The sequence below is a fragment of the Acipenser ruthenus genome, unplaced genomic scaffold (genome assembly GCF_902713425.1).
Source record: "Acipenser ruthenus unplaced genomic scaffold, fAciRut3.2 maternal haplotype, whole genome shotgun sequence".
Lineage (NCBI taxonomy): Eukaryota > Metazoa > Chordata > Actinopteri > Acipenseriformes > Acipenseridae > Acipenser > Acipenser ruthenus.
In genome coordinates, this window is record NW_026707489.1 from 253 (window position 1) to 12158 (window position 11906).

At 44.6% G+C, this 11906-nt stretch overlaps 1 long non-coding RNA gene across 1 annotated transcript; it reads left to right on the top strand.

Annotated features, from left to right (window-relative positions):
• Positions 1–204: 204 nt before the first annotated feature.
• LOC131727457 (uncharacterized) lies at positions 205–6685 on the top strand. Its single transcript, XR_009322179.1, has 3 exons — positions 205–647; positions 4870–4975; positions 6376–6685. It is a non-coding gene; the product is annotated as an uncharacterized LOC131727457 (long non-coding RNA).
• The last annotated feature ends 5221 nt before the right edge of the window (positions 6686–11906 follow it).

The following is an 11906-nucleotide window of genomic DNA, read 5'->3' on the forward strand; positions in this document are numbered from 1 at the left end:
GTGTAGTGAAAGATTTGTCAAAGTTTTTCATTTATGGTTATGTGGTAGAAAATTCACAAAACAAGGTATTCTAGACAATGTTAAGAACACATATTTTAATGTAATAACTTGTATTGTAGCACTCTGTAACTGTTTGTATTTTTCTACTCTGTATCTTATGTTTGCAACAAATAGCTGCGTGCAGAATAATGCCGCTGTCAGCAAGAGGGGTATCCACAGATAGCACCAAGCATCCTGTCTTCTAAATGTGAACGCTAACATGTTGTGGCACTAGCCACACAAGTGTTTAAATAAACACTCCCTTTAGTTAAAATGCCTGGCCAGGTAACTTCTTAATTATTGTATCTATTTAATTAAGGATTCCCCTTTAAGAAGGCTGAACTCCCATGAGCCTTTGTTCTTTTTTAAACAGGTAGAGGGTTGAAGGGAGGCAGGTTTTGTGTTCTGGGTTCCTCCATTTTGTGTATGGCGGTGTGGTTTGTGTGCAGGTTCTGAATGGGTTCCAGTTGACTTTCAGGATTTTATTTACAAGAAAATTATATTAAATAAGAACTATACCTACCTTGGAGCATCTCTTGGACAACTTGTTGCTGTTGGACTGCCACTGGAACTACAGAATAAGCATCAACAAACAAACAAACAGTCAGGTGAGATCATTCTGGGGTTGTTTCCATTTTTTGCATTTGTTTCTTTTTTGCTCGGTTGGATTACTTGGATTGTTTTTTGGGCTTGATTTGTTCGGGACATTGTTTTGCATGAGTGATATGTGTGTGATAATTTTTGTTATATATATATATAACTTATACATTTATAAGTTTTTTTTACTATATTAGTAATTCGCTATTTCATATCTTTATTTCCTTGCCAGACTTTAAAATTGTTTGTTGCTTTACCCTCTACTATTTGTGGGCTTGTCTTAAATCATTTGCGATTCACTTGTGTGTAGTTTACTGGTGTGTGTGGCATTAAATTTGTTAATTGAGGACCCTCGTTTTTTTTTTGTTTTATTCGCTGTTGGCTGAAGCTTTTAGTTTCAAACCGTTACAATGTGGCAACCAATTGCAAAAGTAGAAGTTATGAGTCATGAAGATAATTTTGAGCCACCCTTTTGACTGTCTGTTCTACTAAAAATATGGTCTCTGTCTCCTCTGTATGCAAGAGTTTTGCTCAAGTTGCTACATGCCCAACTGTCACATAGACAGTTTGTGGAGGTACCTATAAATATCCAAGTTTGGCAGTGTTATGTGGGCTTGTTCTCAAACTGACTCTGCACTGAGTGTTGTGACAGGTTCCAGGTTTGCAAATCTTAATAAAGCTTGCTGTTTGAGAATCTACAGTCTCTCTTCCTTTCAATAGAATTTCCAAGACAGTTATTTCAATAAGTCAAGTGAAATCTGTTTTTTGCAAAAATTTCAAGGAATCTCCAAAAGGGTTCTTTAATTATTCAGGGGTCTAAAGGGTTAAAATGTATAAAAGAAAATAAAATGTATATCCTAAAAGGTTGAAGGGCTCATAAGTGAATGGTCATGGGTCAAGAGGCAGTGGTCGGGGGGGGTGGTCTATGTCCAATGTGGAGGGGCGCGGAGGATGAAGAGGGGCAAAGACGAGCCACGCGCGTCAAAAAGACCAGCGCGCTGGCCTTTTTGACGCGCGTGGCTCGTCTTTGCCCCTCTTCATCCTCCGCGCCCCTCCACATTGTCCCTCTCTCTTCTTCCCATCTCTCCACCCACCCCCCCTTTCCTTTCCTGGGGGGCTCCCATCTCTCTCTCTCTCCAGTCAGCCTTCTTTCTCAGCACTGTATTTACTCACACACGTTCATCTCAGCCACTTCACTCATACCAAGCACAATCACTAGCTCAAGCCACACAGCTCTTGCTATATAATATATAAAGAGTTCAATTGTTATTTATAACTCATATAATTAGTCCAAAGTCTATTTGTGGTTTGATTTTATTACAGTATATTTCTATCTTAAAATGATAAAAAATATTATATTGTCACCAAAGTGGTCATTGAGGATTATATGGTTAATGTTTTATACAATTTAATTCTTTGAAATTAAAAAATATATATCTATATATATATATTACACATAACTTTTCATTTATTCCTCACAAATCAGTATTTTACAATTCAGGATAATTGGGATATATGCTAATTACGTCATTCCAATAGCTATTTATAATTCGTATAACCAAGTAAAATTCAATTTAGGGTTACTACCCATTAATTTATATATTAAAATAAGTTCAAATATTATATTGTTACCAAAACGGCGTTTGTGGATAATATATGTTCAATGTTTTATACAATTTTAATTATTAAAAATATATATTTAATTTTAAATATATGTACCTTTCCAGTTAAGTGTCACAAATTGAATTATGGGTAATATGAAAATATACGGGATATGGAGAAACCCATTGAATTATTCTGCCGTAAACACCGCAATTAACCACCAGGGGGAGATGTTCGGAAACTACATGCAATCTTGTATTTGACCAAATGTAAACAATTATCATTTTGTCTACGAACATCCGATCCAGACGCATGATACGTCTTTGGAAAGCCACAAAACGGCTTTTTTAATATAAAAAAATAACCCCTGCATATTGAGCTACAGGGCACAGCACGAGCAGTGAAAGCAGGGTCCCCACAGACTTCCATCAGGCGCGTTCACGGTCATAACAAAGCCTACGTCAGCATGCGCGCTTCACAGAATGTCCGCCCCCATGCTTGCCTGGAGTTTCACATCGCAATAGGAGGATTCTCCTCAGGTAAAACAAAACCGTATTGTTATTTACACCTGTTTAAGGGGCTTGTGTTTTGGCTGTACGGCTTCATCTCATCCTTTTTGTTTGTCATAATCGACAGCGCGCCAGCCTCCGTTTTCTGTGTTTGTTTTAACCCTTTGCAGTCCATTTATTAAGTGCGCAACAGGCACGTCAGGTTTTCACACGCGCAGTTCATTTAGACGCGCTGTTTAAAAGTATTTTTTTTTCAGTCAAACGGGTTTAAATGGCCCTGCATATCAACAAAGCACTCACTAGGCATCTCCAGCCCCGCCCCACCCTTTCGTTTGCTATAGCGTTTACCTATGTAAGAAATAATAATAATAATAATAATAATAATAGTCGTACATACCGATCGATCATCTCCGGATCACTCGTTTTATCACCAAACTCCTCAATAATGCGATCCAAGTCATTATTTTATTACAATAACATCTGAAAAAAGCTCTACAAATGTCCATGATAGTCTCTGTGCGCTGACGCACTCAGCCAGCTTGTTTACTATGAACGCCCCGTTATCTGATACCTGATACCATATATGACTATTCATGAGATACGCCTTTTTTTTTTCGACTTGTCTCGGCTCCTGTCGCTCCCACTCGGCAATTGAATGGTTTTCTCGGCTTTTTCCGAGAAAAAACGACTAAACATCCGTTTATTGCGTTGCTATAATGATGTCGGACCCAGTCTGAGAAAGGACCTGTGAGGAATAATTGCAATGTCGGACCCAGTCCGACAATGGACCGCAAATTAATGTTGCTGTGTTGTTTTTTGCTATGGATGATTTATCTGATTGCCCCCGCTAATGCTTTATTGTGCACACACGAGGTTGTTGCCTCTTCATGGTTTTAATATCACCGGGTGTGTGTTAATTTCTTTTTATTGTTGGGTGTTCGCTGCACACGAGTTGTGAAGGAGTGGCGTCGCTGTTTTTATTGTTGTTCTTGTTCCCTGCAGCATTGAAATGTATTGGATCATTTTGGGATCCATGGTGGTCGATTACATTAGTCACTTAAACTGTAATTTCTGATTGGAATTCACTGTGTTGTTTATGTATTTGTGTGGAGTTTATTGTTTTAATTAACATAGTTTTCTGTTTTAACAAGATATAAACTGAAAAAACACAATGTGTGGGGTTTGTCAGTGTGTGCCTCGTAATCACGTGACCCACGATTTAAGAATACAGGGGGTGCGTTCACGAGAGGCAGACTTTGTTAAGTCTGCGCAGATTCTGCAAAGATTCCGAAAATTCCTTGGCTACTTGCTCCGATTCTGTGCGGATTCTGCGCAGAATGACGGAAGTCTGCGTGTCGTGAACGCACCCGAACTCTCTCCACACACAACACACAGCGTTCTTGCGCCTGCCGTCACTCCTGCACACGTGAGCGGAATACATGCAGGCTAGAGTGTCTCACGCGTGTAGGGCTGTGTGTTGAAATGAACCTGGAAACAAATTCAAATCCATGCGTTTCCAGCAGATGTGTCCGTCCTCGCCTCTTGCTTTGCTCGACTACCTCTAAGAGAAATGTGTTGGGCTTGTATCTTCACCTCAGTGTTGCTATTGTGTTTAAATTGACATATTGTTTTCGGCCCTTGCATTAAATGTCGGTTCATCTGTGAGACTGAGAAATAATTCTCACACAATATTATGGCTGTAGACCAAGAGCAAGTTCATAATACTGGTCTGTGACAATGTGAAGCACTTCCAGTGTATTTATTTATTTATTTATTTATTGCATTTATATAGCGATTTTTGTACAAGCGTTTCACAAAGCACTGTACAGTACAGAGCACAAAAAAAGAACAAACCACAATACATTTCTATAGCATGCCACACATACAGACCATAATAATACAAAAGCAGCAATTTTTATGAAAGTGTGTTTTTGCTCTTGACAATACTCGACCGTCCCCCTCGCTAGATTGCTCTGATACTGTGTGTGTGTGTGTGTGTGTGTGTGTGTGTGTGTGTGTGTGTGTGTTGTCTCTCGCCTGTCCGGTGAGGATGAAGATGTGGTTTCAGTGTTTTAATGCTCGTCCCCTCACTGTGTGTCTGTGTGTTCTTGCCTCTTGACAGGTCTGTGAGGATGAGAAGGTCTCCACAGTCTGGAGTCTGGTCTCTGACAGGCTCAACATACCTGTCAATCAACAGGGACTCCTCTACAAAGGCAAGGCGCTGGCAGGTAGGCTGAACAGCACAGCACAGCACAGCACAGCACAGATCACCCCTCATCTCGCCCCTCACCTCACCCCTCCTCTCACGCCTCGCCTCACCCCGGGTCAGTGTGGCACAGCCTGCCTGCTCTTCTGAACAAACACTTCAGCCCTGCAGACGCAGTGAGAGTCTGGAGCAGCTACACAAGGTAACCTGAACACAATAAACACACACACTGCTATACACACAGACACACACACACACACACACACACACACAGTGAGAGTCTGGAGCAGCTACACAAGCTAACCTGAACACAATAAACGCACACACTGCTATATACACACACACACACACACAGACACACAGTGAGAGTCTGGAGCAGCTACACAAGCTAACCTGAACACAATAAACACACACACACACACACACAGACACAGTGAGAGTCTGGAGCAGCAACACAAGGTAACCTGAACACAGTAGACACACACACTGCTATATACACACACACACACACACAGACACAGTGAGAGACTGGAGCAGCTACACAAGGTAACCTGAACACAATAAACACACACTGCTATATACACACACACACACACACACACACAGTGAGAGTCTGGAGCAGCTACACAAGGTAACCTGAACACAATAAACACACACACACACACACACACACACACACACACACAGTGAGAGTCTGCAGCAGCTACACAAGGTAACCTGAACACAATAAACACACACACACACACACACAGAGTGAGAGTCTGGAGCAGCTACACAAGGTAACCTGAACACAATAAACACACACACTGCTACACACACACACACACACACACACACACAGTGAGAGTCTGGAGCAGCTACACAAGGTAACCTGAACACAATAAACACACACACTGCTACACACACACACACACACACACACACACACACAGTGAGAGTCCCGAGCAGCTACACAAGGTAACCTGAACACAATAAACACACACACTGCTATATACACACACACACACACACACACACACACACACTGCTACAATGCACACCGGATTTAAAAGTATGTTCTGTATTACAGTGCCACATGTCGTCTCTTTTGGCAAGTGATATTTTCAAAATAATATTGAGTGGCAATAAAGAGTGCTGACTGTATTTGAACCCGGAGTAACTGTTTGTTAAGGTAGTTAGTAACACTTGTGATTGTATTTAATGATTCTTTATATAGCCGTGATTGTCTTGATTTCAATGCAGTTAATTAATGCAGAAGTTGTTCTTCCCTGCAACTATTGTAAGGATTAATGCTGCCTCTTTCAACTTGGGGTGCATGCTATGTATTTTTTGGGGGACACTTGTGGGACAGGTAAAGTTGTATATAATGTCCAACTAGGCTGAAAGCATTTATAGATTGTTTAATTTTTTTTTTAATTTTAGGTGATGAAGTGACACTTTGAATATGGGGCCTGATGAGAGAAGTATCCTTTTCATGTGGTTTTGGTTTTGCCGTTGTGAGCAGGAGTGGGAGACAGCACCGTGTCTGCATGTGAAATAACAAAGTCATCGCAGTGGAGGGACTCTCTGAAGGCTGCTGTTTGTGGATTTGTCTTGTAATGTGAGTGATCTACTGTACTGTGATGCAACTGATTGTACGCACGCTGCACTGTAGGGGAGACACCGCTGGCATTCACAGGGCATGCTTGTTCATTTAAAGCATGCTGCACTGCAGGGGAGACACCGCTGGCATTCACAGGGCATGCTTGTTCATTTAAAGCATGCTGCACTGTAGGGGAGACACCGCTGGCATTCACAGGGCATGCTTGTTCATTTAAAGCATGCTGCACTGTAGGGGAGACACCGCTGGCATTCACAGGGCATGCTTGTTCATTTAAAGCATGCTGCACTGCAGGGGAGACACCGCTGGCATTCACAGGGCATGCTTGTTCATTTAAAGCACGCTGCACTGTAGGGGAGACACCGCTGGCATTCACAGGGCATGCTTGTTCATTTAAAGCATGCTGCACTGCAGGGGAGACACTGCTGGCATTCACAGGGCATGCTTGTTCATTTAAAGCACGCTGCACTGTAGGGGAGATTGCACAGTGATCTTGTATGTTATTTTTAGGTGAAGTTTTGAATGCATCAAGTTGGAAGACTTGGCTTAAGATAGTGAACTCCACTTTTCATAATGTAAATTGTTTAGTTTGCATGATTTGATAATACAGGTGGATTTAATTAGACAACAAAACCACCCATTACTCCATAAACAATGACTTGAACATTCATTATCCTGGCTGACCATGTTTCAGGAGACCTCTAGTGGTCAAGATGAGCCATGTGAGGGAATAATGCTATTTTTATTCTAAAACTTATGATTTCCATTACACGAGAGTAGATGTTAAAACTTCATGCTGATTTGAACTCGGCTCTCACCAAGATAAGCACCAACTAAGACGTAGCTTTACAGTAAACTAATGTGATCCATATGTGTCTCCATCCATTTACGTTTCCTTCCATATGATGATGTAGATATCCTTCTGTCTGGTGTTAATGGCTGAAGTGTAATGCTGGCTCCAGGGATCAGCTTATTTTGCCTCCCTGGCGCATCAGCACACACAACGGCTGCGATGCTGGCTCCGGGGATCAACCATAGTGCGGCCTCCCCAGCGCATCAGCATGACAACCGTCTGGATTGAGCTAAGTAGGGTACATCTCTGAGGTTTTCAAGTGGGCACCTTCCATCCTCAGTGTTTCGTCGACTAGCCCACGACACCTCAAGAGGGCTCGACGGTGATTCTGGTGTCCCAGCATCACCCCCCTCCGTCCCCCACTCAACTCAGCCCAGCTTACTTACCTGTACATCAGCGTTTCACTGATCTGTCATGAGGGGTGTTTGTGCTGCACTGTTTCACTGATCTGTCATGAGGGGTGTTTGTGCTGCACTGTGGGTCACTGATCTGTCATGTGGGGTGTTTGTGCTGCACTGTGTTTCACTGATCTGTCATGTGGGGTGTTTGTGCTGCACTGTGGGTCACTGATTTGTCATGAGGGGTGTTTGTGCTGCACTGTGGGTCACTGATCTGTCATGTGGGGTGTTTGTGCTGCACTGTGGGTCACTGATCTGTCATGTGGGGTGTTTGTGCTGCACTGTGGGTCACTGATCTGTCATGTGGGGTGTTTGTGCTGCACTGTGGGTCACTGATCTGTCATGAGGGGTGTTTGTGCTGCACTGTGTTTCACTGATCTGTCATGTGGGGTGTTTGTGCTGCACTGTGTTTCACTGATCTGTCATGTGGGGTGTTTGTGCTGCACTGTGGGTCACTGATCTGTCATGAGGGGTGTTTGTGCTGCACTGTGTTTCACTGATCTGTCATGTGGGGTGTTTGTGCTGCACTGTGGGTCACTGATCTGTCATGTGGGGTGTTTGTGTTTCACTGATCTGTCATGTGGGGTGTTTGTGCTGCACTGTGGGTCACTGATCTGTCATGTGGGGTGTTTGTGTTTCACTGATCTGTCATGTGGGGTGTTTGTGCTGCACTGTGGGTCACTGATCTGTCATGTGGGGTGTTTGTGCTGCACTGTGGGTCACTGATCTGTCATGAGGGGTGTTTGTGCTGCACTGTGGGTCACTGATCTGTCATGTGGGGTGTTTGTGCTGCACTGTTTCACTGATCTGTCATGAGGGGTGTTTGTGCTGCACTGTGGGTCACTGATCTGTCATGTGGGGTGTTTGTGCTGCACTGTGTTTCACTGATCTGTCATGTGGGGTGTTTGTGCTGCACTGTGGGTCACTGATCTGTCATGAGGGGTGTTTGTGCTGCACTGTGGGTCACTGATCTGTCATGTGGGGTGTTTGTGCTGCACTGTGGGTCACTGATCTGTCATGTGGGGTGTTTGTGCTGCACTGTGGGTCACTGATCTGTCATGAGGGGTGTTTGTGCTGCACTGTGGGTCACTGATCTGTCATGTGGGGTGTTTGTGCTGCACTGTGGGTCACTGATCTGTCATGTGGGGTGTTTGTGTTTCACTGATCTGTCATGTGGGGTGTTTGTGCTGCACTGTGGGTCACTGATCTGTCATGTGGGGTGTTTGTGCTGCACTGTGGGTCACTGATCTGTCATGTGGGGTGTTTGTGCTGCACTGTGGGTCACTGATCTGTCATGAGGGGTGTTTGTGCTGCACTGTGGGTCACTGATCTGTCATGTGGGGTGTTTGTGCTGCACTGTGGGTCACTGATCTGTCATGTGGGGTGTTTGTGTTTCACTGATCTGTCATGTGGGGTGTTTGTGCTGCACTGTGGGTCACTGATCTGTCATGTGGGGTGTTTGTGCTGCACTGATCTGTCATGTGGGGTGTTTGTGCTGCACTGTGGGTCACTGATCTGTCATGTGGGGTGTTTGTGCTGCACTGTGGGTCACTGATCTGTCATGAGGGGTGTTTGTGTTTCACTGATCTGTCATGAGGGGTGTTTGTGCTGCACTGTGTTTCACTGATCTGTCATGAGGGGTGTTTGTGCTGCACTGTGGGTCACTGATCTGTCATGTGGGGTGTTTGTGCTGCACTGTGGGTCACTGATCTGTCATGAGGGGTGTTTGTGTTTCACTGATCTGTCATGTGGGGTGTTTGTGCTGCACTGTGGGTCACTGATCTGTCATGAGGGGTGTTTGTGCTGCACTGTGGGTCACTGATCTGTCATGTGGGGTGTTTGTGCTGCACTGTGGGTCACTGATCTGTCATGTGGGGTGTTTGTGCTGCACTGTGGGTCACTGATCTGTCATGAGGGGTGTTTGTGCTGCACTGTGTTTCACTGATCTGTCATGTGGGGTGTTTGTGCTGCACTGTGTTTCACTGATCTGTCATGTGGGGTGTTTGTGCTGCACTGTGGGTCACTGATCTGTCATGAGGGGTGTTTGTGCTGCACTGTGTTTCACTGATCTGTCATGTGGGGTGTTTGTGCTGCACTGTGGGTCACTGATCTGTCATGTGGGGTGTTTGTGTTTCACTGATCTGTCATGTGGGGTGTTTGTGCTGCACTGTGGGTCACTGATCTGTCATGTGGGGTGTTTGTGCTGCACTGTGGGTCACTGATCTGTCATGAGGGGTGTTTGTGCTGCACTGTGGGTCACTGATCTGTCATGTGGGGTGTTTGTGCTGCACTGTGGGTCACTGATCTGTCATGTGGGGTGTTTGTGTTTCACTGATCTGTCATGTGGGGTGTTTGTGCTGCACTGTGGGTCACTGATCTGTCATGTGGGGTGTTTGTGCTGCACTGTGGGTCACTGATCTGTCATGAGGGGTGTTTGTGTTTCACTGATCTGTCATGTGGGGTGTTTGTGCTGCACTGTGGGTCACTGATCTGTCATGAGGGGTGTTTGTGCTGCACTGTGGGTCACTGATCTGTCATGTGGGGTATTTGTGCTGCACTGTGGGTCACTGATCTGTCATGAGGGGTGTTTGTGCTGCACTGTGTTTCACTGATCTGTCATGTGGGGTGTTTGTGCTGCACTGTGTTTCACTGATCTGTCATGTGGGGTGTTTGTGCTGCACTGTGGGTCACTGATCTGTCATGAGGGGTGTTTGTGTTTCACTGATCTGTCATGTGGGGTGTTTGTGCTGCACTGTGGGTCACTGATCTGTCATGTGGGGTGTTTGTGTTTCACTGATCTGTCATGTGGGGTGTTTGTGCTGCACTGTGGGTCACTGATCTGTCATGTGGGGTGTTTGTGCTGCACTGTGGGTCACTGATCTGTCATGAGGGGTGTTTGTGCTGCACTGTGGGTCACTGATCTGTCATGTGGGGTGTTTGTGCTGCACTGTGGGTCACTGATCTGTCATGTGGGGTGTTTGTGTTTCACTGATCTGTCATGTGGGGTGTTTGTGCTGCACTGTGGGTCACTGATCTGTCATGTGGGGTGTTTGTGCTGCACTGTGGGTCACTGATCTGTCATGAGGGGTGTTTGTGTTTCACTGATCTGTCATGTGGGGTGTTTGTGCTGCACTGTGGGTCACTGATCTGTCATGAGGGGTGTTTGTGCTGCACTGTGGGTCACTGATCTGTCATGTGGGGTGTTTGTGCTGCACTGTGGGTCACTGATCTGTCATGAGGGGTGTTTGTGCTGCACTGTGTTTCACTGATCTGTCATGTGGGGTGTTTGTGCTGCACTGTGTTTCACTGATCTGTCATGTGGGGTGTTTGTGCTGCACTGTGGGTCACTGATCTGTCATGAGGGGTGTTTGTGCTGCACTGTGTTTCACTGATCTGTCATGTGGGGTGTTTGTGCTGCACTGTGGGTCACTGATCTGTCATGTGGGGTGTTTGTGTTTCACTGATCTGTCATGTGGGGTGTTTGTGCTGCACTGTGGGTCACTGATCTGTCATGAGGGGTGTTTGTGTTTCACTGATCTGCCATGTGGGGTGTTTGTGCTGCACTGTGGGTCACTGATCTGTCATGAGGGGTGTTTGTGCTGCACTGTGGGTCACTGATCTGTCATGTGGGGTGTTTGTGCTGCACTGTGGGTGACTGCCACACAGGGTCACTGTATTTTGGATCATGTTTTTTTGTTTTTTTTAAAACCTTTATTTAACCAGGAAGTCACGTTAAGATTCAAAATCTCTTTTTGGCGACAGATCTGACCAAGAGGGCAGCAATACAGAAACAATCACACACATTAACAGATTAACAGAAACATTTCAAAAATAATAATACCATGAAACATTAATTAATCAGGACATTCCATTGGATTATTTGCAACTTTAAAATTAATTAAAACAAGTACATTTATCAGAAATAAAATTTCCCCCCTGATTTTTTTAATCTGTTAATAATGAGATAGTTTGACATGCTTCTGAAGGTCGTTCCATGACCAGTGTTTGCTCTGCAGTTGATAGAATGTCATTCGCTTGGTCGTTATTGTTGTCTTTGACAGATTCCTGGAGTGTGTGGCTGTGTGCCTGAGTGACATCCAGA